This window comes from Oncorhynchus gorbuscha, unplaced genomic scaffold, assembly GCF_021184085.1.
Source record: "Oncorhynchus gorbuscha isolate QuinsamMale2020 ecotype Even-year unplaced genomic scaffold, OgorEven_v1.0 Un_scaffold_3171, whole genome shotgun sequence".
Classification (NCBI taxonomy): domain Eukaryota; kingdom Metazoa; phylum Chordata; class Actinopteri; order Salmoniformes; family Salmonidae; genus Oncorhynchus; species Oncorhynchus gorbuscha.
The window spans coordinates 10,001-36,266 of record NW_025747492.1 but is presented as its reverse complement, the minus strand read 5'-3'; the positions used below and the strand labels follow the sequence as shown (position 1 = coordinate 36,266).

Sequence of the window (26,266 nt, the reverse complement as noted above, 5' to 3'; positions counted from 1 at the left end):
CATTTAGTTCTACTTCTATTTTCCACACATGAATGTAGATATTTCAACCTTTTTATTAGTCAACTCATTGTCTGGAATCTCTCTGCTGTCTTTCTCTGTCTCAGCAGGTTCCTTCTCCTCTCTATCAACATCTTTCTCTCTTCTCTTGTCCACTTCTCTCTCCATCTCTCTGCTCTCTCTTTATCCACTTCTCTCTCTCTGTCTCCTCTCTCTATCTCCCTCTGTCTCCTCTCTCTATTTCCTCTCTCTGTATCCTCTATCTCTCTGTCTCCTCTCTCTCCTCTCCTATCTCTCTCTCTGTCTCCTCTCTGGTCTCCTCTCTGTCTCCTCTCTATCTCCTCTCTCTGTCTCCTTTCTGTCTCTCTCTTCTCTGTCTCCTCTCTCTGTATCCTCTCTCTCTATCTCCTCTCTGTCTCCTCTCTATGTATCCTCTCTCTATCTCCTCTCTGTCTCCTCTCTCTGTATCCTCTCTCTATCTCCTCTCTGTCTCCTCTCTCTGTATCCTCTCTCTATCTCATCTCTGTCTCCTCTCTCTGTATCCTCTCTCTATCTCCTCTCTGTCTCCTCTCTGTCTCCTCTCTCTATCTCCTCTCTGTCTCCTCTCTCTGTCTCCTCTCTCTGTATCCTCTCTCTCTATCTCCTCTCTGTCTCCTCTCTCTGTATCCTCTCTCTGTATCCTCTCTCTCTGTCTCCTCTCTCTGTCTCCTCTCTCTCTCTCTGTCTCCTCTCTCTATCTCCTCTCTCTGTCTCCTCTCTCTGTCTCCTCTCTCTGTCTCCTCTCTCTATCTCCTCTCTCTGTCTCTTCTCTCTGTCTCCTCTCTGTCCATCTCTCTGTCTCCTCTCTATCCATCTCTCTGTATCCTCTCTCTGTCTCCCTCTCTCTCTATCTCGTCTCTCTCTGTCTCTCTCTGTATCCTCTCTCTCTTCCTCTCCTCTCTCTATCTCTCTCTCTGTATCCTCTCTCTGTCTCCTCTCTCTCTGTCTCCTCTCTCTATCTTGTCTCTCTGTCTCCTCTCTCTCTCTGTCTCCTCTCTCTCTCTATCTCCTCTCTCTGTATCCTCTCTCTCTCTGTCTCCTCTCTCTCTCTATCTCCTCTCTCTGTATCCTCTCTCTCTGTCTCCTCTCTCTCTGTGTATCCTCTCTCTCTGTCTCCTCTCCGTCTCCTCTCTCTGTATCCTCTCTCTCTCTATCTCCTCTTGATCTTCTCTCTTTGTATCCTCTCTCTCTGTATCCACTGTATCCTCTCTCTCTGTAATCCTCTCTTCTGTATCCTGTCTCTCTGTATCCTCTCTCTCTCTGTATCCTCTCTCTGTATCCTCTCTCTCTGTATCCTCTCTCTGTATCCTCTCTCTGTATCCTCTCTCGCACTGCATCCTCTCTCTCTCGCATCCTCTCTCTGTATCCTCTCTCTGCTCGCTCTCTCTCTCTGTATCCTCTCTCTCTGTACACTCTCTCTGTCTCACTCTCTCTCTGTATCCTCTCTCTGTATCCTCTCTCTCTCTGTATCCTTTCTCTCTGTCTCCTCTCTCTTAAATCTCTCTCTCTCTGTATCCTCTCTCTCTGTCAGGTCTATTAGCTCTCTGTATCCTCTCTCTCTGTCTCCTCTCTCTCTGTATCCTCTCTCTGTATCCTCTCTCTCTGTCTCCTCTCCTCTCTGTATCCTCTCTGTCTCCTCTTCTCCTGTACACCTCCCTCCCTCCCTCCCTTGTATCCTTCTCTGTACCTCTCCTCTGTCTCCTCTCTCTCTCTGTATCCACGCTCCTCTCCTCCTTCCACCTCCTCCTGTCCCTCATTCCATCTCCTCCCTCTGTCTCCTCTCCTGTCCACCTCTCTCTCTCTGTCTCCCTATGTCTCCTTCCTGTACCTCCTCTGTATCCTCTCTCCTCTCCTCCTCTCTCCTGTATCCTCTCCTCCATCTCTCCTCTTTCCCTTACACCTCCCTCCTCTCTCTATTCCTCTCTCTGTATCCTCTCTCTCTGTCTCCTGGGAAGTCTCTGTATCCTCCTGATACCCAACCAGATAGTATCCTCTCTCTGTATCCTCTCTATCTGTCTCCTCTCTCCCTCTGTATCCTCGCTATCTCTGTCTCCTCCAGAGGATTGTATCCTTAACTTTGTCTCACTCTGTCTCCTCTCTCCGTATCCTCTCTCTCTCTGTCTCCTCTCTGTCTCCTCAAAAGTCTCTGTATCCCTCTCTGTATCCTCTCTCTGTCTCCTCTCTGTATCCTCTCTACTGTATCCTCTCTGTCTCCTCCTCCTCTCATTGTATTCTGTACTGTCTCCTCTCTCTCTCTGAGATCCTCTGTCTGTATCCTCTCTCTGTCTCCTCTCTGTCTCCTCTCCTGTATCCTCTCTCTCTCTGTCCTCCTGATGTCCTCTGTCTGGTCTCTCTGTCTGTCTCTCTGTCTCCTCTCTCTCTGTCTCTGTCTCGCTCTCTGTCTCCTCTCTGTCTCCTCTCTCTCCTCTCTCTGTCTGTCTGTCTGTCTCTCTCTCTGTATCCTCTCTCTCTCTGTATCCTCTCTCTCTCTGTATCCTCTGTCTGTCTGGTGATCTCTCTCTCTGTATCCTCTCTCCATCTGTAACCTCTCTCTTATGTAGCTGGAGAACTCTGTGGCTCTCTCTCTCTGTATCCTCTCTCTCTCTGTAACCTCTCTCTCTCTGTATCATGGCCTCTCTGTATCCTCTGTACTGTAACAGGTTATCTGTAGAACTCTCTCTCATTGTGAACAGTAACATCTCTCTGTATCATGGCCCTATCTCCTGAACAGTCTCTCTGTCTCCTCTCTGTCCCCATCTGGTGAACAGTAACTCTCTATCTCCTCTTGATCTTGTCTCTCTGTCTCCTCAGTCTCTGTGTCTCTAGAGAACATGTCTCCTCTTGGTGAACTGTAACTCTTTCTCTGGAGAACATGACTCCTTGTCTGAACAGTCTCCTCTCTCTGTATCTCTCTCTCTGTATCCTCTCTGTATCCTCTCTCTTGTCTCCTCTCTCATATCTTGAGAACTGTCTCCCATTCTCTCTGTCTCATGAAGCTCTCTCATGGCTCCATTGGTGAACAGTAACAGGTCTATGAAGCTGTCTCCTCATGGCTCTCCATTGGTGAACAGTCTCAGGTCTGTCTCCTCTCTGGAGAACATCTCCCCATTGGTGAACAGTAACTCTGTATGGAGCTGGAGAACATGGCCCCATCTGGTGAACTCTATCTTGTCTCTCTGAACATGGCTCCATTGTGAACAGTAACAGGTGTATGGAGCTGGAGAACATCTCCCATCTGAACAGTAACTCTTATAGAGAATACTCTCTCTGGGATCTGGAATGGGTCTCCTCTTACTATTATATCATCTCTGTCTCCTGGAGATAATGATCTCTATTGTCTCTAACATCTCTCTAACCAGTGGATCAAATGGTCAGTATCTCTCTGTATCCTCTCTCTGTCTCCTCTAGGTCTCTCTGTCCTCTCTCTGTATCCTCTCTCTCTGTCTCCTCTCTCTCTGTGATAATCTCTCTCTGTCTCCTATCTTCCAGGCCTCTCGGTCTCTCTCCTCCCTCTCTATCCGTGGCTTGATCCTCTCTCAGTCTCTCAGTACAGGGCTCTGTATCCTCTCTATCTCCTCTTGGAAAACTCCTCTCTCTGCGGACCTGGCATCCTTTCTGTCTCCTCCTCTCTCATTTTCCTCCTCTCTCTGTCTCTGCTGCTGTAGCCACTTCTCTACTGTCTCCTAAATCTCCAATCATCTGCCTCTAACTCTCTCTTTGCTCATTCTCCTCTCCTCCTGAATCCTCCTCTCCCCTCTATCTCTGGCAGACAGATGACTATCTCTGCTAACCATTTTGAAAACAAGCACACGACGCATCCACACCTCGTTTGCACACACAACGACACCGCTGGTTCACACACACACACACACACACACACACACACACTCACACACACACACACTCTCACCAGACAAACACACATCCGATCCTCGTTTGCTACATCACACACACACACACACACACACACACACACACACACACACACACACACGCTCCCTCTCTCCCCCCACTCTCTCTCTTTATATTAAATCTGGCCAAATTACAACCATTCTTTAGACCACAGACAGGTGTGCCTGCGCGGAATAATTTCAGATTTACTTCTCTCCCATTCCTCTCTCCTTCCACCTCCCTCCCTCCCTCCCTCCCTTTCTCCTTACACCTCCCTGCCTCCCTCTCCTTACACCTCCCTCCCCCTGGCTCCTTCCCTTCCCTCCCTTTCTCCTTCCACCTCCCTCCCTCCCTTTCTCCTTACACCTCCCTCCCTCCCTTTCTCCTTCCACCAGTCCCTCCCTCCCTCCCTTTCTTTTCTCCCAAAACTCCTTCCAACTCCCTCCCTCATTCCATCTCCCTCCCTCCCTTTCTCCTTCCACCTCCTCCCTCCCTCCCTTTCAAGACTAGTTTCACCTGCCCTCATCACTCCCTCCCTTTCTCCTTCCACCTCCCTCATTCCATCTCCTCCCTCCATCCCTCCCTTTCTCCTTACAACTCCCTCCCTCCCTCCCTCTATTCCAATGCGTTGCTAGATGAGGACCATGGGAAGTATCTGTGATATAACCATGATACCCAACCAGACAGATTATTTAATTGAGCGATTCGTCTCAGTTTTAATGGCTGTGTTATGACAGGTTGTAATCACGTGGGCAGAGGATTGTATATTTAACTTTGGCCACGCCCAAATAGCAACCAATTCTATAAGTGTAGTGTCTACCCTTGACCAGGCAAAAGTAGGGCACTAGGCCCTAATCAAATAGTCGCACTATAAACCAAGTCACTTTTGGCTCAGACAAAGTGAACTACTGGGGAGGTATACATGTTCCTCCCCTCATCATTGCTATGCAGACGACCATCAGGACCCTCTTCTAATGTCTGTCCCTGTTCCCTGGTGCAATGGTCTGTCTGTCTGTCTGTCTGTCTGTCTCTGTCTGTCTGTCTGTCTGTCTGTCTGTCTGTCTGTCTGTCTGTCTGTCTGTCTGTCTGTCTGTCTGTCTGTCTGTCTGTCTGTCTGTCTGTCTGTCTGTCTGTCTGTCTGGTGATGAGGTATATGGTGTAATGGTGTCTCCATTGGTGTACAGTAACAGGTTATGGAGCTGGAGAACATCCGCATTGGTGTACAGTAACTGGTTATGGAGCTGGAGAACATGGCCCCATTGGTGAACAGTAACATGCAGCTAGTCATGGCCCCATTGGTGAACAGTAACATGAAGCTAGAGAACATGGCTCCATTGGTGAACAGTAACAGGTTATGGAGCTGGAGAACATCCCCAGAACAGTAACAGGTTATGGAGCTGGAGAACATGGCCCCATTGGTGTACAGTAACAGGTTATGGAGCTGGAGAACATGGCCCCATTGGTGAACAGTAACATGAAGCTAGAGAACATGGCCCCATTGGTGAACAGTAACATGGAGCTGGAGAACATGACCCCATTGGTGAACAGTAACATGGACAGCTGAGTCAATCACCACCTTCCTACGGAGCACCTGAGGGAACCCCACCTCTTTAAGGAATACCTCCAGGCTCTGAATCAGGCTCACCCCACACCCAAATAAGGATGCACTATTGTTAAGTGACTCCACCTCTGGCCTGCTAAGTCGCCTCCCTACCACTGAATGTAAATGTAATGGAGCTGGAGAACATTCCCCCAGCTGGTCAAAAACATGAAGCTGCTCTGGCTCCCCAATGGTGGAACAAACTCCCTTACGAAGCTGGAGAACATGGCCCCATTCAATCACCACCTAACAGAAGCTAGAAACCCCATGGCTCCATTGGTGAATAACTAGGTGTATGGATGGAGAACCTTCTCACCCCATCCCCCTTAAAATATTTAGATGCACTATTGGTGGTTGTTCCACTGGATGTCATGGGATCACTCATTACTTTGTATCATGTTGGTTTGGAGATAATGAGGGTAATGTTGACTTAAATGTAAATGTAAATGGTTAATAATGTATGATGGTAATGTAGTGTAGGTCCTGTGAGTTAGGGAGGTGGAACAGAGGCCAGATGGTTATGATAATGTATGATGGTAATGTAGTGTAGGTCCTGTGAGTTAGGGAGGTGGCACTGAGGCCAGATGGTTATGATAATGTATGATGGTAATGTAGTGTAGGTCCTGTGAGTTAGGGAGGTGGAACAGAGGCCAGATGGTTATGATAATGTATGATGGTAATGTACTGTATGTCCTGTGAGTTAGGGAGGTGGAACAGAGGCCAGATGGTTATGATAATGGATTGTGGTAATGTTTCATTCTATGTGATGCAATGATAACTACATGCCAGACTATTAACAACATGCTGTCTCTCTCCTCTCTCTCACCCTCTCTTTCTCTCCCCACCACTCTCCCGCACTCCCTCTCTCTTTTTATCTCCCTCTGTCTGTCTCTTTTCTCTACCCCCCTCTCTCCCCTTTCTGTCTCTCTCTTTATCTCCCTCTGTCTCTCTCTCTCTCTCTCCCTCTCTCTCTCTCTCTCTCTGTCTCTCCCCTCTCTGTCTCTCTCTCTCTCTCTCTCCTCTCTGTCTCTCTCTCTCTCTCTCTCTGTCTCTCTCTCTCTCCCTCTCTGTCTCTCTCCCTCTCTGTCTCTCTCTCTCTCTGTCTCTCTCTTTATCTCTCTGTCTCTCTCTCTTCTCTCTCTCTGTCTCTCTCCCTCTCTCTCTCCCTCCCTCTCTCCTCTCTTCTCTCTCCCTCTGTCTCTCTCTTTCTCTCCCTCCCTGTCTCTCTCTCTCTCTCTCCTCTCTGTCTCTCTCTCTCTCTCTCTCTCCCTCTCTGTCTCTCTCTTTATCTCCCGCTCTGTCTCTCTCTCCTCTCTCTCTCTCTCCCTCTCTGTCTCTCTCTCTCTCCCTCTCTGTCTCTCTCTCTCTCCCTCTCTGTCTCTCTCTCTCTCTCTCTCTGTCTCTCTCTTTCTCTCCCTCTCTGTCTCTATCTCCAGATGTCTCTCTCTCTCCCGGGGGTCGTCGGTCCTCAGTGTTCACATAAGTGTGACTGTCAGAACAGAGCGAGGTGTTACCATGTCAACGGGGCCTGTCTGTGTGACGAGGGGTTCAAAGGTCCGAGCTGTCAGGACAGGTTCTGTCCCTCTGGACAGTATGGACTCATCTGTGATAAATACTGTCCCTGTAACGCCTCAAACACACTCAGGTACCGTCTGTATGGACTTATCTGTGATAAATACGGTCTATTCTGAATTAGGCTGTTTTGAAATAAAGTAGCATTTCTTCAAACTCTCCCCTCTCTGTCTCTCTCTCTCTCTCCCTCTCTGGATGAGTCTCCCTCTGTCTCTATCTCCAGATGAGGAGGATGAGGAGGAGGATGTTCACATAAGGATGACTGTGAGAACAGAGGAGGTGAATGAGGAAGAGGAAGATGTGGAGGAAGATGAGGAGGAGAGGATGAGGAAGATGAGGAGGATGAGGAGGAGGATGGAAGTTGGTAGATGAAAACTGTCCCTGTCTGCTGATCAATGATGATTATTTTATATTTAGTTTTATCTTCAACTAAGAAAGTCAGTTTTGAGAACAAATTCTTATTTACAATGACTGCCTACCGGGGAACAGTGGGTTAACTGCCTTGTTCAGGGGCAGAACGACAGATTTTTACCTTGTCAGCTCGGGATTCGAGCTTGCAACTTTTCGGTTACTAGTCCAACACTCTAACCACTAGACTCCCTGCTGGTTACTAGTCCAATGCTCTAACCACTAGGCTACCTGCTGGTTACTAGTCCAACGCTCTAACCACTAGACTACCTGCTGGTTACGCTCTAACCACTAGACCACTGAGGACTAGGATGAAAACGCTGGTTACTAGTCCAACTTGCTCTAACCACTAGACTACCTGCTGGTTACTAGTCCAACACTCTAACCACTAGGCTACCTGCTGGTTACTAGTCCAACACTCTAACCACTAGGCTACCTGCTGGTTACTAGTTAACACTCTAACCACTAGGCTACCTGCTTTTTACTAGTCCAACACTCTAACCACTAGACTACCTGCTGGTTACTAGTCCAACGCTCTAACCACTAGGCTACCTGCTGGTTACTAGTCCAACACTCTAACCACTAGGCTACCTGCTGGTTACCAGTCCAACACTCTAACCACTAGGCTACCTGCTGGTTACTAGTCCAACACTCTAACCACTAGACTACCTGCTGGTTACTAGTCCAACACTCTAACCACTAGACTACCTGCTGGTTACTAGTCCAACACTCTAACCACTAGGCTACCTGCTGGTTACTAGTCCAACACTCTAACCACTAGGCTACCTGCTGGTTACTAGTCCAACACTCTAACCACTAGACTACCTGCTGGTTACTAGTCCAACACTCTAACCACTAGGCTACCTGCTGGTTACTAGTCCAACACTCTAACCACTAGGCTACCTGCTGGTTACTAGTCCAACACTCTAACCACTAGACTACCTGCTGGTTACTAGTCCAACACTCTAACCACTAGGCTACCTGCTGGTTACTAGTCCAACACTCTAACCACTAGGCTACCTGCTGGTTACTAGTCCAACACTCTAACCACTAGGCTACCTGCTGGTTACCAGTCCAACACTCTAACCACTAGGCTACCTGCTGGTTACTAGTCCAACACTCTAACCACTAGACTACCTGCTGGTTACTAGTCCAACACTCTAACCACTAGACTACCTGCTGGTTACTAGTCCAACACTCTAACCACTAGGCTACCTGCTGGTTACTAGTCCAACACTCTAACCACTAGACTACCTGCCGCCCCAATTATACATTGAGATCAATGTTTGTTTTTATCCAGTGTTTCATTACATACAGAGTCTCTATGTGTTTAGCAGGGCGGTTGGCACTGTTAAAATCAACCTATTTACAAAATAGTTTCCTTGAAAGAACAGTGGTCTGATGGCCCCAACACCAGTAAAACATCTGCTCTCCAATAGGTCATTTTCATGGCTGTGTTCTCATGAACATAACTGGGATGGGAGTTGAACGTTGTTGTGACTAAGTGGAATGACCCATGTGGTGTTGAGGTGCTCTGCTACACATTCAGCAGCCAGCTAGTACGGTCTCTATTCTACTGTACACTACTGTACATTGTTCTACTGTTCTTTGGCTGTACAGGTAGAACCATTTTTGGATTCAGGTAGAAAGGGTTCTACATGGAACCAATAAGGGTTCTTCAAAGGGTTCTCCTATGGGGACAGCTGAAGAACCCTTGTCGGTTCTAGATAGCACCTTTTTTTCTAAGAGCAGACAGAGACTATCTATCATAAGCCTCCTCTGTTCTCTGTTCTCCTCTCCTCTCTCCTCTTCTCTTTTCTCCTCTCTTCTTCTCTGTTCTCCTCTCTTCTCCTCTCTCCTCTTCTCTTTTCTCCTCTCTTCTTCTCTGTTCTCCTCTCTTCTCCTCTCTCCTCTTCTCTTTTCTCCTCTCTTCTTCTCTGTTCTCCTCTCTTCTCCTCTCTCCTCTTCTCTGTTCTCCTCTCTTCTCCTCTCTCCTCTTCTCTCCTCTCTTTTCTCCTCTCTTCTTCTCTGTTCTCTTCTCATCTCTTCTCCTCTCTCCTCTCTCCTCTCTTTTCCTCTCTTCTTCTCCTCTGCTCTCTCCTCTTCTGTTCTCCTCTCTTCTCTCCTCTCTCTCTCTCTCTTTTTTTTCTCCTCTCTTCTTCTCTTCTCTTCTCCTCTGCTCTCTTCTCTTCACTGTTCTCCTCTCTTCTTCTCTGTTCTCCTCTCTTCTCCTCTCTCCTCACTCCTCTCTTCTCATCTCTTCTCCTCTCTCCTCTCCTCTCTTTTCCTCTCTTCTCTTCTCCTCTGCTCTCTCCTCTTCTCTCCTCTTCACTGTTCTCCCTCTTCTCTGTTCTCCCTCTTCTCCTCTCTTCTCCTCTCTCCTCATTCACTGTTCTCCTCTCTTCTCCTCTCTCCTCTCTTCTCCTCTCTCCTCTTCTCTGTTCTCCTCTCTTATCTGTTCTCCTCTCTTCTCCTCTGCTCTCTTCTCCTCTCTCCTCTTCTCTGTTCTCCTCTCTTCTCCTCTCTCCTCTTCACTGTTCTCCTCTCTTCTCTGTTCTCCTCTCTTCTCTGTTCTCCTCTCTTCTCCTCTGCTTCTCTCTCTCTCCTCTTCTCTGTTCTCCTCTCTTCTCCTCTCTCCTCTTCACTCTCTCTCTTCTCTCCTCTCTTCTCTGTTCTCCTCTCTTCTCCTCTGCTCTCTTCTCCTCTCTCCTCTTCTCTGTTCTCCTCCTCTCTCCCTCTCTGTTCTCCTCTCTTCTCTGTTCTCCCCTCTCCTCTCTTTCTCCTCTCTCCTCTCTCTGTTCTCCTCTTTCTCTGTTCTCCCTTCTTCTCCTCTCTTCTCCTCTCTCCTCTTCTCTGTTCTCCTCTCTTCTCTCTCTCTCTCTCTTCACTGTTCTCCTCTCTTCTCTGTTCTCCTCTCTTCTCTGTTCTCCTCTCTTCTCTGTTCTCCTCTCTTCTCTGTTCTCCTCTCTTCTCTGTTCTCCTCTCTTCTCTGTTCTCCTCTCTCTGTTCTCCTCTGTTCTCTCTCTCTCCTCTCTCTCTTCTCTGTTCTCCTCTCTTCTCTGTTCTCCTCTTCTTCTCCTCTGCTCTCTTCTCCTCTCTCCTCTTCTCTGTTCTCCTCTCTCTCTGTTCTCCCTCTTCTCTCCTCTCTTCTCTTCTCTCTCTCCTCTTCTCTGTTCTCCTCTCTTCTCTCTCTTCTCCTCTCCTCTTCTCTGTTCTCCTCTCTTCTCCTCTCTCTCTGTTCTCCTCTCTTCTCTGTTCTCCTCTCTTCTCTGTTCTGCTCTCTTCTCCTCTGCTCTCTCTCTCTCTCTCTTCTCTTTCTCCTCTCTTCTCCTCTGTCACTCTTCTCCTCTCTTCTCTGTTCTCCTCTCTTCTCTGTTCTCCTCTCTTCTCCTCTCTCTCTCTTCTCTGTTCTCCTCTCTTCTCTGTTCTCCTCTCTTTCTCTGTTCTCCTCTCTTCTCTCTCTCTCTCTTCTCCTCTCTCCTCTTCTCTGTTCTCCTCTCTTCTCTCTTCTCTCTTCTCCTCTCTCCTCTCCTCTGTTCTCCTCTCTTCTGTTCTCTCTCTCCTCTTCTCTGTTCTCCTCTCTCCTCTTCTCTGTTCTCCTCTCTTCTCTGTCTCTCTCTGTCTCCTCTTCTCTGTTCTCCTCTCTTCTCTCTCTCTCTTTCTCCTCTCTTCTCCTCTCTCCTCTCCTCTCTCCTCTTCTCTGTTCTCCTCTCTTCTCTGTTCTCCTCTCTTCTCCTCTGCTCTCTTCTCCTCTCTCCTCTTCTCTGTTCTCCTCTCTTCTCCTCTCTCCTCTTCTCTGTTCTCCTCTCTCCTCTTCTCTGTTCTCCTCTCTTCTCTGTTCTCCTCTTCTCTGTTCTCCTCTCTCTCTTCTCTCTTCTCCTCTCTCTCTCTGTTCTCCTCTTCTCTTCTCCTCTCTCTCTTCTCTGTTCTCCTCTCTTCTCTGTTCTCCTCTCTTCTCTCTTCTCCTCTCTCCTCTTCTCTGTTCTCCTCTCTCTTCTCTGTTCTCCTCTCTTCTCCTCTCCTCTCCTCTCTTCTCCTCTCTTCTCTTCTCCTCCTCTTCTCTGTTCTCCCTCTCTTCTCTGTTCTCCTTCTCCTCTCTCCTTCTCTCTCTCCTCTCTTCACTGTTCTCCTCTCTTCTCCTCTTCTCTTCTCTCTTCTCTCTGTTCTCTCTCTCTTCTCTCTCTCCTCTTCTCTGTTCTCCTCTCTTCTCCTCTCTCCTCTCTCTCTGTTCTCTCTCTTATCTGTTCTCTTCTCTTCTCCTGTTCTCTCTCTTCTTCTCCTCTCTCTCCTCTCCTCTCTCTCTTCTCTCTCTCTTTCTCCCTCTCTCTCTCCTCTGTTCTCCTCTCTCTTCTCCTTCTCTGTTCTCCTCTCTTCTCTGTTCTCCTCTCTTTCTCCTCTGTTCTCCTCTCTCTCCTCTCTCCTCTTCTCTGTTCTCCTCTCTCTCTGTTCTCCTCTTCTCCTCTTCTCCTCTCTCTCTGTTCTCCTCTCTTCTCTGTTCCTCCTCTTCTCTGTTCTCCTCTCTCTGTTCTCCTCTCTTCTCTGTTCTCCTCTCTTCTCCTCTCTCCTTCTCCTCTCTTCTTCTCTGTCTCCTCTCTCTTCTCTGTTCTCCTCTCTCTCTTCTCTCTCTTCTCCTCTCTCTCTCTGTTCTCTCTCTTCTCCTCTCTTCTCCTCTCTCTCCTCTCTCTGTTCTCCTCTTCTCTTCTCTCCTCTCCTCTCTTCTCCTCCTCTCTTCTCTGTTCTCCTTCTCTTCTCTCCTCTCTCTCTCTCCTCTCTCCTCTCCTCTCCTCTCTTCTCCTCTCCTCTCTCTCTCTCTCTGTTCTCCTCTCTTCTGTTCTCCCCTCTTCTCCTCTCTCTCTCCTCTCCTCTCTTCTCCTCTCTCTCTCTCTCTCTTCTCCTCTCCTCTTCTCCCTCTCCTCTCTTCTCCTCTCTCCTCTCCTCTCTTCTCCTTCTCCTCTCTCTTCTCTCCCTCTCTCTCTCTCTCTCTCCTCTCTCCTCTCTTATCCTGTTCTCCTCTCTCTCTCTCCTCTCTTCTCCTCTCTCCTCTCTTCTGTTCTCCTCTCTCTCTCTCTCTCTCCTCTCCTCTCCTCTCTTCTGTTCTCCTCTCTTCTCCTCTCCTCTCTCCTCTCTCTCTTCTGTTCTCCTCTCCTCTTCTCTCTCTCTCTCCACTCTCCTCTCTTCTGTTCTCCTCTCTTCTGTTCTCCTCTCCTCTCTTCTGTTCTCCTCTCTTCTCCTCTCTCCTCTCTCTCCTCTCTTCTGTTCTCCTCTCTTCTCCTCTCTCCTCCTCTTCTGTTCTCCTCTCTTCTCCTCTCTTCTGTTCTCCTCCTCTCCTCTCTCCTGTTCTCCTCTCTTCTGTTCTCCCTCTCTCTGTTCTCTCTCTTCTCTCCTCTCTTCTCTCCTCTCTCTCTTCTCTCTCTCTCTCTCTCTCTTCTGTTCTCCTCTCTACTCTCCTCTCTCTTCTGTTCTCCTCTCTTCTCCTCTCTCCTCTCCACTCCTCTCTTCTGTTCTCCTCTCTTCTCCTCTCTCCTCTCCTCTCTTCTGTTCTCCTCTCTTCTCCTCTCTCCTCCTCTCTCTCCTCTCCTCTCCTCTTCTCCTCTCTCCTCTCTTCTGTTCTCCTCTCTTATCCTCTCTCCTCTCCTCTCCTCTCTTCTGTTCTCCTCTCTTCTCCTCTCTCCTCTCCTCTCCTCTCTTCTGTTCTCCTCTCTTCTCCCTCTCTCTCTCTCTTCTCTCCTCTTCTCCTCTCTCCTCTCCTCTCTCTTCTGTTCTCCTCTCCTCTCCTCTCTTCTCTCCACTCTCCTCTCTTCTGTTCTCCTCTCTTCTGTTCTCCTCTCTTCTCCTCTCTCCTCTCCTCTCTTCTGTTCTCCTCTCTTCTCCTCTCTCCTCTCCTCTCTTCTCTTCTGTTCTCTCTCTTCTCCTCTCTCCTCTCTCTCCCTCTCTTCTGTTCTCCTCTCTTCTCCTCTCTTCTCTTCTCTCTCCTCTCCTCTCTTCTGTTCTCCTCTCTTCTCCTCTCTCCTCTCCTCTCTCTCCTCTCTTCTCCTCTCTTCTCCTCTCTCTTCTCCTCTCTCCTCTCCTCTCTTCTGTTCTCCTCTCTTCTCCTCTCTCCTCTCCTCTCCTCTCTTCTGTTCTCCTCTCTTCTCCTCTCTCCTCTCCTCTCTTCTGTTCTCCTCTCTCTCCTCTCCCTCTCCTCTCCTCTCTTCTGTTCTCCTCTCTCTCCTCTCCCTCTCCTCTCCTCTCCTCTCCTCTCCTCTCCTCTCCTCTCCTCCTCCTCTCTCTCTCTTCTGTTCTCCTCTCTTCTCCATTCCCAGCTGCCATCCGTTGTCGGGGGAGTGTGCGTGTGCGGCGGGGTGGGCCGGTCTGTTCTGCAACGAGACCTGTCCGTCAGGTTACTATGGCGAGGGATGTAAGGAGGCATGTGCGTGTGCCAACGGAGCCGACTGTGAGGGCTTCACCGGAGCCTGCGTCTGTGCCCCCGGGTACACGGTGAGTAGATGGAGCAGGACACACATCACACACTGTACTCCTGTTCTTAGGTCATGTTTTCATTCAACTTCTTAGGGAGCTTTAGTCCAGCAGTTGAATGTGAAATGCGTCATTACTAATTGCTTAATGGATTTGAAACGGTTTTGAGCGGGTCGTCAGAACAGAACTTCAGGATAAACCCTGCCAAGTAGCGGGGAAATAGACAGGTAGTCTTGGACTGGAGAGATACCAGTCACAGTTTACTATATTATATTATTATTACTGTACTATACTACTATACTATATACACTATTATTATTACTGTACTATACTATATACACTATTAATATGACTGTGCTATACTACTATACTATATACACTATTATTATTACTGTACTATACTAATATAATATATACACTATTATTATTACTGTACTATACTATATACACTATTATTATTACTGTACTATACTACTATCCTATATACACTATTATTATTACTGTACTATACTACTATACTATATACACTATTATTATTACTGTACTATACTACTATACTATATACACTATTATTATTACTGTACTATACTACTATACTATATACACTATTATTATTACTGTACTATACTACTATACTATATACACTATTATTATTACTGTACTATACTATACACACTATTATTATTGGAAGAGATGGTAGCTTTGAGATGTGCTGTAGATATCACTGGAAGAGATGGTAGCTTTGAGATGTACTGTAGATGTCACTGGAAGAGATGGTAGCTTTGAGATGTACTGTAGATATCACTGGAAAAGATGGTAGCTTTGAGATGTACTGTAGATATCACTGGAAAAGATGGTAGCTTTGAGATGTACTGTATATGTCACTGGAAGAGATGGTAGCTTTGAGATGTACTGTATATGTCACTGGAAGAGATGGTAGCTTTGAGATGTACTGTAGATATCACTGGAAGAGATGGTAGCTTTTGTCACGCCTTGGTCATTGTATCTTGTGTTTTTGTTATATGTTTGGGTAGGCCAGGGTGTGACATGGGTTTATATGTTGTATTTCGTATTGGGGTTTGTATTAATTGGGAGTGTGTATTAGTAGGGGTGTGTCTAGTTAGGCTTGGCTGCCTGAAGCGATTCCTAATTGGAGTCAGCTGATTCTCGTTGTCTCGGATTGGGAACCGTATTTAGGCAGCCTGAGTGCGCATTGTATTTCGTGGGTGATTGTACCTGTCTCTGTGTTAGTCACCAGATAGGCTGTATTAGTTTCATTCGTTTGTTGTTTTCTTCTTCCGTTATTTCATGTACCGTATTAGCTTCATTAAAAGTCATGAGTAACCTACACGCTGCATTTCGGTCTGACTTTCTACAAACAACAGACGAAGATCGTTACAGAATCACCCACCACGATTCACAGACCGAGCAGCGTGTGAACTGGCAGGATCTAAAGGAGGACGTTATGGACAACAGAAGCATGGATTATACGACGTGGGAAGAAATCGACAGGTGGGCGGCCGACCCAGAGCGAGTGCAGGAGCCCGCCTGGGATTCCCTACAGCAATGCGAAGAGGGCTATACACGGATGGAATCGAAAAGGAGAGCACGGCTATACAGAGCGAAAACCGTAGGTAACGGGGGAAAGCGCAGAGAGTGGCAGAGTCAGGAGTCAACCTGAGCCTACTCTCCCTGTTAATTGTGAGGAGCAGCAATATGAGGACTTCTGGTCTTGGGAGATGATATTAGACGGAAAAGGACCCTGGGCGCAGCCGGGAGAATATCGCCGTCCCAAGGAGGAAATAGAAGTAGCTAAAGCGGAGAGGCGCGAGTATGAGGAGGCAGCACTGCGACGCAGTTGGAAACCGGAAAGTCACCCCAAAAAATGTATTGGGAGGGGCTAAAAGAGAGAATAGTTATGCCAGGTAGGAAACCTGTGCATACTCCCTGTGCTCACCGTTGGGCTAGAGAGACCGGGCAGGCACCGTGTTATGCTATGGAGCGCATGGTGTTTCCAGTGCGGGTGCAGAGCCAGCTGCGACTCATACCAGCCCTTCCTATTGGCCGGGCTAGAGTGGGCATCGAGCCAGGTAAGCTTGGGCAGGCTCGGTGCTCTAGAGCTCCAGTGCGCCTGCACGGTCCGGTCTATCCAGAGCCACCTCTACACACCAGTCCTCCGGTAGCAGCTCCCCGCACCAGGCTTCCTATGCGTGTCCTCGCGCCAGTACCTCCAGTTCCAGCACCACGCACCAGGCCTCCAGTGCGCCTCGCCTGTTCAGCGCAGCCAGTGCTTTTCTCCCCTCCTGCGCTGCCGGAGTCTCCCGCTTGTTTAGCGCAACCAGAGCTGTTCTCTTCTCCTGCGCTATCGGAGTCTCCCGCCTGTTTAGCGCAGCCAGAGCCTTTCTCCTCTCCTGCACTGCCGGAGTCTCCTGTCTGCCCAGCGCCGCCAGTGCTCCCAGTCGGCCCAGCGCGTCCAGTGCGCCTCGCCTGTTCAGCGCAGCTAGAGCTTTTCTCCTCTCCTGCACTGTTGGAGTCTCCCGCCTGTTCAGCTCAGCCAGAGCCTTTCTCCTCTCCTGCGCTGCCGGAGTCTCCTGTCTGCCCAGCGCCGCCAGTCGGCCCAGCGTCACCAGTCTGCCAGGATCCGCCAGAAGTGCCAGTCTGCCAGGATCCGCCAGAAGTGCCAGTCTACCAAGATCTTCTAGATCGGCCAGACAACCTTAATCATCCAGGTCCACCAGCCAGCCAGGATTTACCGAAGCCTACTACCTGCCTGAGCTTCCTCTCAGTACTGAGCTTCCTCTCAGTACTAGGCTCCCTCTCTGTACTGGGCTCCCTTTCAGTACCGAGCTTCCTCTCAGTACCGAGCTTCCTCTCAGTACCGGGCTTCCTTTCAGTACCGAGCTTCCCCTCAGTACCGAGCTTCCCCTCAGTACCGGGCTTCCCCTCAGTACCGGGCTTCCCCTCAGTACCGGGCTTCCCCTCAGTACCGGGCTGCTTCGGTCCCGGGCTGCCCCTCTGTCCCGGGCTGCCCCTCTGTCTCGGGCTGCTCCTCTGTCCCGGGCTGCCCCGCTATCCTGAGTTGCCCCTCTATCCCGAGTTGCCCCTCTATCCCGAGTTGCCCCTCTGTCCCGAGCTGCCTCTCTGTCCCGAGCTGCCCCTCTGTCCCGAGCTGCCCCTCTGTCCCGAGCTGCCCCTCTGTCCCGAGCTGCCCCTCGGTCCCGAGCTGCCCCTCGGTCCCGAGCTGCCCCTCAGTTATGTGGGGATCAGGGTGAGGACTATTAGGCCATGGTCGGCGGAGAAGGTGGATTATCCTAGGACGCGTAGGGGAGGAACTAGGACATTTATGGAGTGGGGTCCACGTCCCGAGCCAGAACCGCCACCATGGACAGACGCCCATCCGGACCCTCCCTATGCTCTTGAGGTGCGTCCCGGAGTCCGCACCTTAGGGGGGTTCTGTCACGCCTTGGTCATTGTATCTTGTGTTTTTGTTATATGTTTGGGTAGGCCAGGGTGTGACATGGGTTTATATGTTGTATTTCGTATTGGGGTTTGTATTAATTGGGAGTGTGTATTAGTAGGGGTGTGTCTAGTTAGGCTTGGCTGCCTGAAGCGATTCCTAATTGGAGTCAGCTGATTCTCGTTGTCTCGGATTGGGAACCGTATTTAGGCAGCCTGTGTGCGCATTGTATTTCGTGGGTGATTGTACCTGTCTCTGTGTTAGTCACCAGATAGGCTGTATTAGTTTCACTCGTTTGTTGTTTTCTTCTTCCGTTATTTCATGTACCGTATTAGCTTCATTAAAAGTCATGAGTAACCTACACGCTGCATTTCGGTCTGACTTTCTACAAACAACAATGGGAGAGATGGTAGCTTTGAGATGTACTGTAGATATCACTGGAAGAGATGGTAGCTTTGAGATGTACTATAGATGTCACTGGAAGAGATGGTAGCTTTGAGATGTACTGTATATGTCAATGGAAGAGATGGTAGCTTTGAGATGTACTGTATATGCCAATGGAAGAGATGGTAGCTTTGAGATGTACTGTAGATATCACTGGAAGAGATGGTAGCTTTGAGATGTACTGTATATGCCAATGGAAGAGATGGTAGCTTTGAGATGTACTGTAGATATCACTGAAGAGATGGTAGCTTTGAGATGTACTGTAGATATCACTGAAAGAGATGGTAGCTTTGAGATGTACTGTAGATGTCAATGGAAGAGATGGTAGCTTTGAGTGGGACTCTGATCAACCAGATGTACTGAATGTACCAGGGCAGGATTGTGACCCCAGCTTCACTCACAGCCTGTTGTACCAAATGGCACCTTATAGGGAGTAGAGGAGGCATTTGGGACGCAGACTCTTTGCTACGGGGAGAGATGGAATGAGATGAGTCAGTCCTGTAGCACGACACAGTTAACTACCCTGAACCCTAAGTGTACAGACAGAACCATGCACACACACACACACACACACACACACACACACACACACACACACACACACACACACACACACACACACACACACACACACACACACACACACACACACACACACATATTTACAAACCCAGACAGAGAGGAGAGGAGGTGAGGAACAGTCTGTTTGTTAACAGACAGGGAGGAGAGGAACCGTCTGTTTGTTAACAGACAGAGAGGAGAGGAACACAGTCTGTTTGTTAACAGACAGAGAGGGAGAGGAGTTGAGGAACAGTCTGTTTGTTAACAGACAGAGAGGAGTGGAGGAGAGGAACACAGTCTGTTTGTTAACAGACAGAGAGGAGAGGAACAGTCTGTTTGTTAACAGACAGAGAGGAGAGGAACAGTCTGTTTGTTAACAGACAGAGAGGAGAGGAACAGTCTGTTTGTTAACAGACAGCGAGGAGATGAACAGTCTGTTTGTTAACAGACAGAGAGGAGAGGAGGAGAGGAACAGTCTGTTTGTTAACAGACAGAGAGGAGAGGAACAGTCTGTTTGTTAACAGACAGAGAGGAGAGGAACAGTCTGTTTGTTAACAGACAGCGAGGAGATGAACAGTCTGTTTGTTAACAGACAGAGAGGAGAGGAGGAGAGAGAACAGTCTGTTTGTTAACAGACAGAGAGGAGAGGAGTTGAGGAACAGTCTGTTTGTTAACAGACAGAGAGGAGAGGAACAGTCTGTTTGTTAACAGACAAAGAGGAGAGGAACACAGTCTGTTTGTTAACAGACAGAGAGGAGAGGAACAGTCTGTTTGTTAACAGACAGCGAGGAGATGAACAGTCTGTTTGTTAACAGACAGAGAGGAGAGGAGGAGGAACAGTCTGTTTGTTAACAGACAGAGAGGAGAGGAACAGTCTGTTTGTTAACAGACAGAGAGGAGAGGAACAGTCTGTTTGTTAACAGACAGCAAGGAGATGAACAGTCTGTTTGTTAACAGACAGAGAGGAGAGGAGGAGAGGAACAGTCTGTTTGTTAACAGACAGAGAGGAGAGGAGGAACACAGTCTGTTTATTAACAGACCGAGAGGAGAGGAGGAGAGGAACAGTCTGTTTGTTAACAGACAGAGGAGAGGAACACAGTCTGTTTGTTAACAGACAGAGAGGAGAGGAACAGTCTGTTTGTTAACAGACAGAGAGGAGAGGAACAGTCTGTTTGTTAACAGACAGAGAGGAGAGGAACAGTCTGTTTGTTAACAGACAGAGAGGAGAGGAACAGTCTGTTTGTTAACAGACAGAGAGGAGAGGAACAGTCTGTTTGTTAACAGACAGAGAGGAGAGGAGGAGACGAACAGTCTGTTTGTTAACAGACAGAGAGGAGAGGAACAGTCTGTTTGTTAACAGACAGAGAGGAGAGGAACACAGTCTGTTTGTTAACAGACAGAGAGGAGAGGAACACAGTCTGTTTGTTAACAGACAAAGATGAGAGGAACACAGTCTGTTTGTTAAGAGACAGAGAGGAGAGGAGGAGAGGAACAGTCTGTTTGTTAACAGACAGAGAGGAGAGGAACAGTCTGTTTGTTAACAGACAGAGAGGAGAGGAACAGTCTGTTTATTAACAGACAGAGAGGAGAGGAACAGTCTGTTTGTTAACAGACAGAGAGGAGAGGAACAGTCTGTTTGTTAACAGACAGAGAGGAGAGGAGGAGAGGAACAGTCTGTTTGTTAACAGACAGAGAGGAGAGGAGGAACACAGTCTGTTTGTTAACAGACCGAGAGGAGAGGAGGAGAGGAACAGTCTGTTTGTTAACAGACAGAGAACAGTCTGTTTGTTAACAGACAGAGAGGAGAGGAACAGTCTGTTTGTTAACAGACAGAGAGGAGGAACAGTCTGTTTGTTAACAGACAGAGAGGAACAGTCTGTTTGTTAACAGTCTGTTTGTTAACAGACAGAGAGGAGAGGAGGAGACGAACAGTCTGTTTGTTAACAGACAGAGAGGAGAGGAACACAGTCTGTTTGTTAACAGACAAAGATGAGAGGAACACAGTCTGTTTGTTAAGAGACAGAGAGGAGAGGAGGAGAGGAACAGTCTGTTTGTTAACAGACAGAGAGGAGAGGAACAGTCTGTTTGTTAACAGACAGAGAGGAGAGGAACAGTCTGTTTGTTAACAGACAGAGAGGAGAGGAACAGTCTGTTTGTTAACAGACAGAGAGGAGAGGAACAGTCTGTTTGTTAACAGACAGAGAGGAGAGGAGGAGAGGAACAGTCTGTTTGTTAACAGACAGAGAGGAGAGGAGGAACACAGTCTGTTTGTTAACAGACCGAGAGGAGAGGAGGAGAGGAACAGTCTGTTTGTTAACAGACAGAGAGGAGAGGAACACAGTCTGTTTGTTAACAGACAGAGAGGAGAGGAGGAGAGGAACACAGTCTGTTTGTTAACAGACAGAGAGGAGAGGAACAGTCTGTTTGTTAACAGACAGAGAGGAGAGGAACAGTCTGTTTGTTAACAGACAGAGAGGAGAGGAACACAGTCTGTTTGTTAAAAGACAGAGAGGAGAGGAGGAGAGGAACAGTCTGTTTGTTAACAGACAGAGAGGAGAGGAGGAGAGGAACACAGTCTGTTTGTTAACAGACAGAGAGGAGAGGAGGAGAGGAACAGTCTGTTTGTAAGTCGCTCTGGATAAGAGCGTCTGCTAAATGACTTAAATGTAATGTAAATGTAACAGACAGCGAGGAGATGAACAGTCTGTTTGTTAACAGACAGAGAGGAGAGGAGGAGAGGAACAGTCTGTTTGTTAACAGACAGAGAGGAGAGGAACACAGTCTGTTTGTTAACAGACAGAGAGGAGCGGAGGAGAGGAACAGTCTGTTTGTTAACAGACAGAGAGGAGAGGAGGAGAGGAACAGTCTCTTTGTTAACAGACAGAGAGGAGAGGAACACAGTCTGTTTGTTAACAGACAGAGAGGAGAGGAGGAGAGGAACACAGTCTGTTTGTTAACAGACAGAGAGGAGAGGAGGAGAGGAACAGTCTGTTTGTTAACAGACAGAGAGGAGAGGAGGAGAGGAACAGTCTGTTTGTTAACAGACAGAGAGGAGAGGAGGAGAGGAACAGTCTGTTTGTTAACAGACAGAGAGGAGAGGAGGAGAGGAACACAGTCTGTTTGTTAACAGACAGAGAGGAGAGGAGGAGAGGAACAGTCTGTTTGTTAACAGACAGAGAGGAGAGGAGGAGAGGAACAGTCTGTTTGTTAACAGACAGAGAGGAGGAGTCTGTTTGTTAGACAGAGGAGAGGAACACAGTCTGTTTGTTAACAGACAGAGAGGAGAGGAGGAGGAGGAACAGTCTGTTTGTTAACAGACAGAGAGGAGAGGAGGAGAGGAACAGTCTGTTTGTTAACAGACAGAGAGGAGAGGAGGAGAGGAACAGTCTGTTTGTTAACAGACAGAGAGGAGAGGAGGAGAGGAACAGTCTGTTTGTTAACAGACAGAGAGGAGAGGAGGAGAGGAACAGTCTGTTTCTTAACAGACAGAGAGGAGAGGAGGAGAGGAACAGTCTGTTTGTTAACAGACAGAGAGGAGAGGAGGAGAGGAACATAGTCTGTTTGTTAACAGACCGAGAGGAGAGGAGGAGAGGAACAATCTGTTTGTTAACAGACAGAGAGGAGAGGAGGAGAGGAACAGTCTGTTTGTTAACAGACAGACAGAGAGGAGAGGAGGAGAGGAACACAGTCTGTTTGTTAACAGACAGAGAGGAGAGGAGGAGAGGAACACAGTCTGTTTGTTAACAGACAGAGAGGAGAGGAGGAGAGGAACAGTCTGTTTGTTAACAGACAGAGAGGAGAGGAGGAGAGGAACAGTCTGTTTGTTAACAGACAGAGAGGAGAGGAGGAGAGGAACAGTCTGTTTGTTAACAGACAGAGAGGAGAGGAGGAGAGGAACACAGTCTGTTTGTTAACAGACAGAGAGGAGAGGAGGAGAGGAACAGTCTGTTTGTTAACAGACAGAGAGGAGAGGAGAAGAGGAACAGTCTGTTTCTTAACAGACAGAGAGGAGAGGAGGAGAGGAACACAGTCTGTTTGTTAACAGACCGAGAGGAGAAGAGGAGAGGAACAGTCTGTTTGTTAACAGACAGAGAGGAGAGGAGGAGAGGAACAGTCTGTTTGTTAACAGACAGAGAGGAGAGGAGGAGAGGAACACAGTCTGTTTGTTAACAGACCGAGAGGAGAGGAGGAGAGGAACAATCTGTTTGTTAACAGACAGAGAGGAGAGGAACACAGTCTGTTTGTTAACAGACAGAGAGGAGAGGAGGAGAGGAACAGTCTGTTTGTTAACAGACAGAGAGGAGAGGAGGAGAGGAACACAGTCTGTTTGTTAACAGACCGAGAGGAGAGGAGGAGAGGAACAATCTGTTTGTTAACAGACAGAGAGGAGAGGAGGAGAGGAACAGTCTGTTTGTTAACAGACAGAGAGGAGAGGAGGAGAGGAACACAGTCTGTTTGTTAACAGACAGAGAGGAGAGGAACACAGTCTGTTTGTTAACAGACCGAGAGGAGAGGAGGAGAGGAACAATCTGTTTGTTAACAGACAGAGAGGAGAGGAACACAGTCTGTTTGTTAACAGACAGAGAGGAGAGGTCTGTTTGTTAGACAGAGGAGGAACAGTCTGTTTGTTAACAGACAGAGAGGAGAGGAGGAGAGGAACACAGTCTGTTTGTTAACAGACAGAGAGGAGAGAGGAGAGGAACAATCTGTTTGTTAACAGACAGAGAGGAGAGGAGGAGAGGAACAGTCTGTTTGTTAACAGACAGAGAGGAGAGGAGGAGAGGAACAGTCTGTTTGTTAACAGACAGAGAGGAGAGGAGGAGAGGAACACAGTCTGTTTGTTAACAGACAGAGAGGAGAGGAGGAGAGGAACAGTCTGTTTGTTAACAGACAGAGAGGAGAGGAGGAGAGGAACAGTCTGTTTGTTAACAGACAGAGAGGAGAGGAGGAGAGGAACAGTCTGTTTGTTAACAGACAGAGAGGAGAGGAGGAGAGGAACAGTCTGTTTGTTAACAGACAGAGAGGAGAAGAGGAGAGGAACAGTCTGTTTGTTAACAGACAGAGAGGAGAGGAGGAGAGGAACAATCTGTTTGTTAACAGACAGAGAGGAGAGGAGAAGAGGAACAGTCTGTTTGTTAACAGACAGAGAGGAGAGGAGGAGAGGAACACAGTCTGTTTGTTAACAGACAGAGAGGAGAGGAGGAGAGGAACAGTCTGTTTGTTAACAGACAGAGAGGAGAGGAGGAGAGGAACAGTCTGTTTGTTAACAGACAGAGAGGAGAGGAGGAGAGGAACAGTCTGTTTGTTAACAGACAGAGAGGAGAGGAGGAGAGGAACACAGTCTGAGGCCTCATGTATTCATATTTTTGACAACGTCCTTACAATCCTAAAGAAAATAATGTACTTTTTACTACATACATTTTCCCTGACACCTAAAAGTACTCGTTACATTTTGAATGTTTAGCAGGACAGGAAAATGGTTCAAACCACACACTTCAACAGAACATCCCTGGTCGTCCCTACAGCCTCTGATCTGGAGGACTCACTAAACACATGCTTGGTTTGTAAATGATGTCTGGGTGTTGGAGCCTCTGGCTATTTGTAAATTAAAAACACAAGAAAATGATGCCGTCTGGTTTGCTTTATATAATTTTACTTTTTTTATACTTACTTTTGAAACTATATTTTAGCAATTATATCTATTTTTGATACGTAAGTATATTTAGAAGAAAATACTTTTAGACTTTTACTCAAGTTATATTTTATTAGGTGACTTTCACTTTCATTTTCTATTAACCTGTTGATCCTACCCCCTACTTTTTCGAACACTCTGTTAAAAATCGCGCAACAATTCAGCGCCCTGCTACTCATGCCAGGAATATAGTATATGCATATTATTAGTATGTGTGGATAGAAAACACTCAGACGTTTCCAAAACTGGTTAAATCACGGCTGTGACTATAACAGAACGTGCGTTTCATCGAAAAGCGCAGGAGAATCTGATCACTGAAAACTGGAAAATACATCAATGCGCCACTTGAATGTATTGTTGAATAGAAACCACGTTACCTGCAGCCGAGGTTGCAATACCTACAGCTTCCACACGATGTCAACAGTCTTGTCATTTGCCTAGGATTTGTTTCTTGGTCAAACGAACAAGAGACAGCCCATTTCTTCCGGTCTCCGACAGGATGTTTTGGTTGAGATTTATCCGGACATTATTTCAAGACGTAGAGCTATAGAATACACACCGCCCCGTGATCAATTGATCGATTATTAACGTTTACTAATACCTAAAGTTGCATTACAAAAGTATTTGGAAGTGTTTTGTGAAAGTTTATCGTCGACTTTTTTAATTTTAAAAAAATGAGGTTGCGTTATAAAACGTTATTTTTTTCCTTGATCACACAGTCTTCATAGATCGATATCTAGGCTATATATGGACCGATTTAATCGAAAAAAAGACCCAATAGTGATGTTTATGGGACATCTAGGAGTGCCAACAAAGAAGATTGTCAAAGGTAATGAATGTTTTATATTTTATTTCTGCATTTTGTGTAGCGCAGACTATGCTAATTTTGTGTTTACGTCCCCTGCAGGTCTTTAGGGGTGTTGCATGCTATCAGATAATAGCTTCTCATGCTTTCGCCGAAAAGTATTTTAAAAATCTGACTTGTTGGCTGGATTCACAACGAGTGTAGCTTTAATTCAGTACCCTGCATGTGTGTTTTAATGAACGTTTGAGTTTTAACGAGTGCTATTAGCATTTAGCATAGAGCATTTGCATTTCCAAATTTCTAGATGGGACGCCTGCGTGTCGGGTGGAGGTAAGAGGTTTTAAGGAATCTTTACTTTTACTACAGTATGACAAATTGGATACTTTTTACACCACTGTGTGCGCGCGTACACACACACACACACACACACACGCAAACACACACACACGCACGCACACACACACACACACACACACACACACACACACACACACACACACACACACACACACACGCAAACACACACGCACGCACGCACACACACACACGCACACATACATGCACACACGCACGCACACACACACACACACACACACACACACACACACACACACACACACACACACACACACACACACACACACACACACACACACACACACACACACACACACACACACACACACACACACACACACACACACAGTTAGAGAAAGTTTATCACAGAGAGTTGAGAGCATCAAGGCTGTGCAGGGAAGCGGGATGATGTAACTCTGTGTTAAACAGTGGAAGACTACTGTAACCTCTTTGCAATAAGGAACTGAGACCACAAGCTCCAGAGAAATGTGTTTATTACCCAGGATGCTGTCAGCTGAGTGCCCCCGTTTAGAAAGTTACACAACACATTTTATCCTCTTCCCTTGTAGGAGCCACCTCCCCAGCTATCCATTTATACTCTTCCCTTGTAGGAGTCACCTCCCCAGCTATCCATTTTATCCTCTTCCCTTGTAGGAGTCACCTCCCCAGCTATCCATTTATACTCTTCCCTTGTAGGAATCACCTCCCCAGCTATCCATTTATACTCTTCCCTTGTAGGAGTCACCTCCCCAGCTATCCATTTTATACTCTTCCCTTGTAGGAGTCACCTCCCCAGCTATCCATTTATCCTCTTCCCTTGTAGGAGTCACCTCCCCAGCTATCCATTTATACTCTTCCCTTGTAGGAGTCACCTCCCCAGCTATCCATTTATCCTCTTCCCTTGTAGGAGTCACCTCCCCAGCTATCCATTTATCCTCTTCCCTTGTAGGAGTCACCTCCCCAGCTATCCATTTATACTCTTCCCTT

At 47.5% G+C, this 26,266-nt stretch overlaps 1 long non-coding RNA gene across 1 annotated transcript in view; it reads left to right on the top strand.

Moving 5' to 3' along the window:
• The first annotated feature begins 7,011 nt into the window (after nucleotides 1–7,011).
• LOC124027391 overlaps nucleotides 7,012–26,266 on the top strand; it is a 22,869-nt gene continuing 3,614 nt past the window's right edge. Inside the window, exons 1-2 of the long non-coding RNA XR_006837406.1 lie at nucleotides 7,012–7,172; nucleotides 13,810–13,984. This is a non-coding gene — a long non-coding RNA (uncharacterized LOC124027391). The remainder of the gene's footprint in view (nucleotides 7,173–13,809; nucleotides 13,985–26,266) is intronic.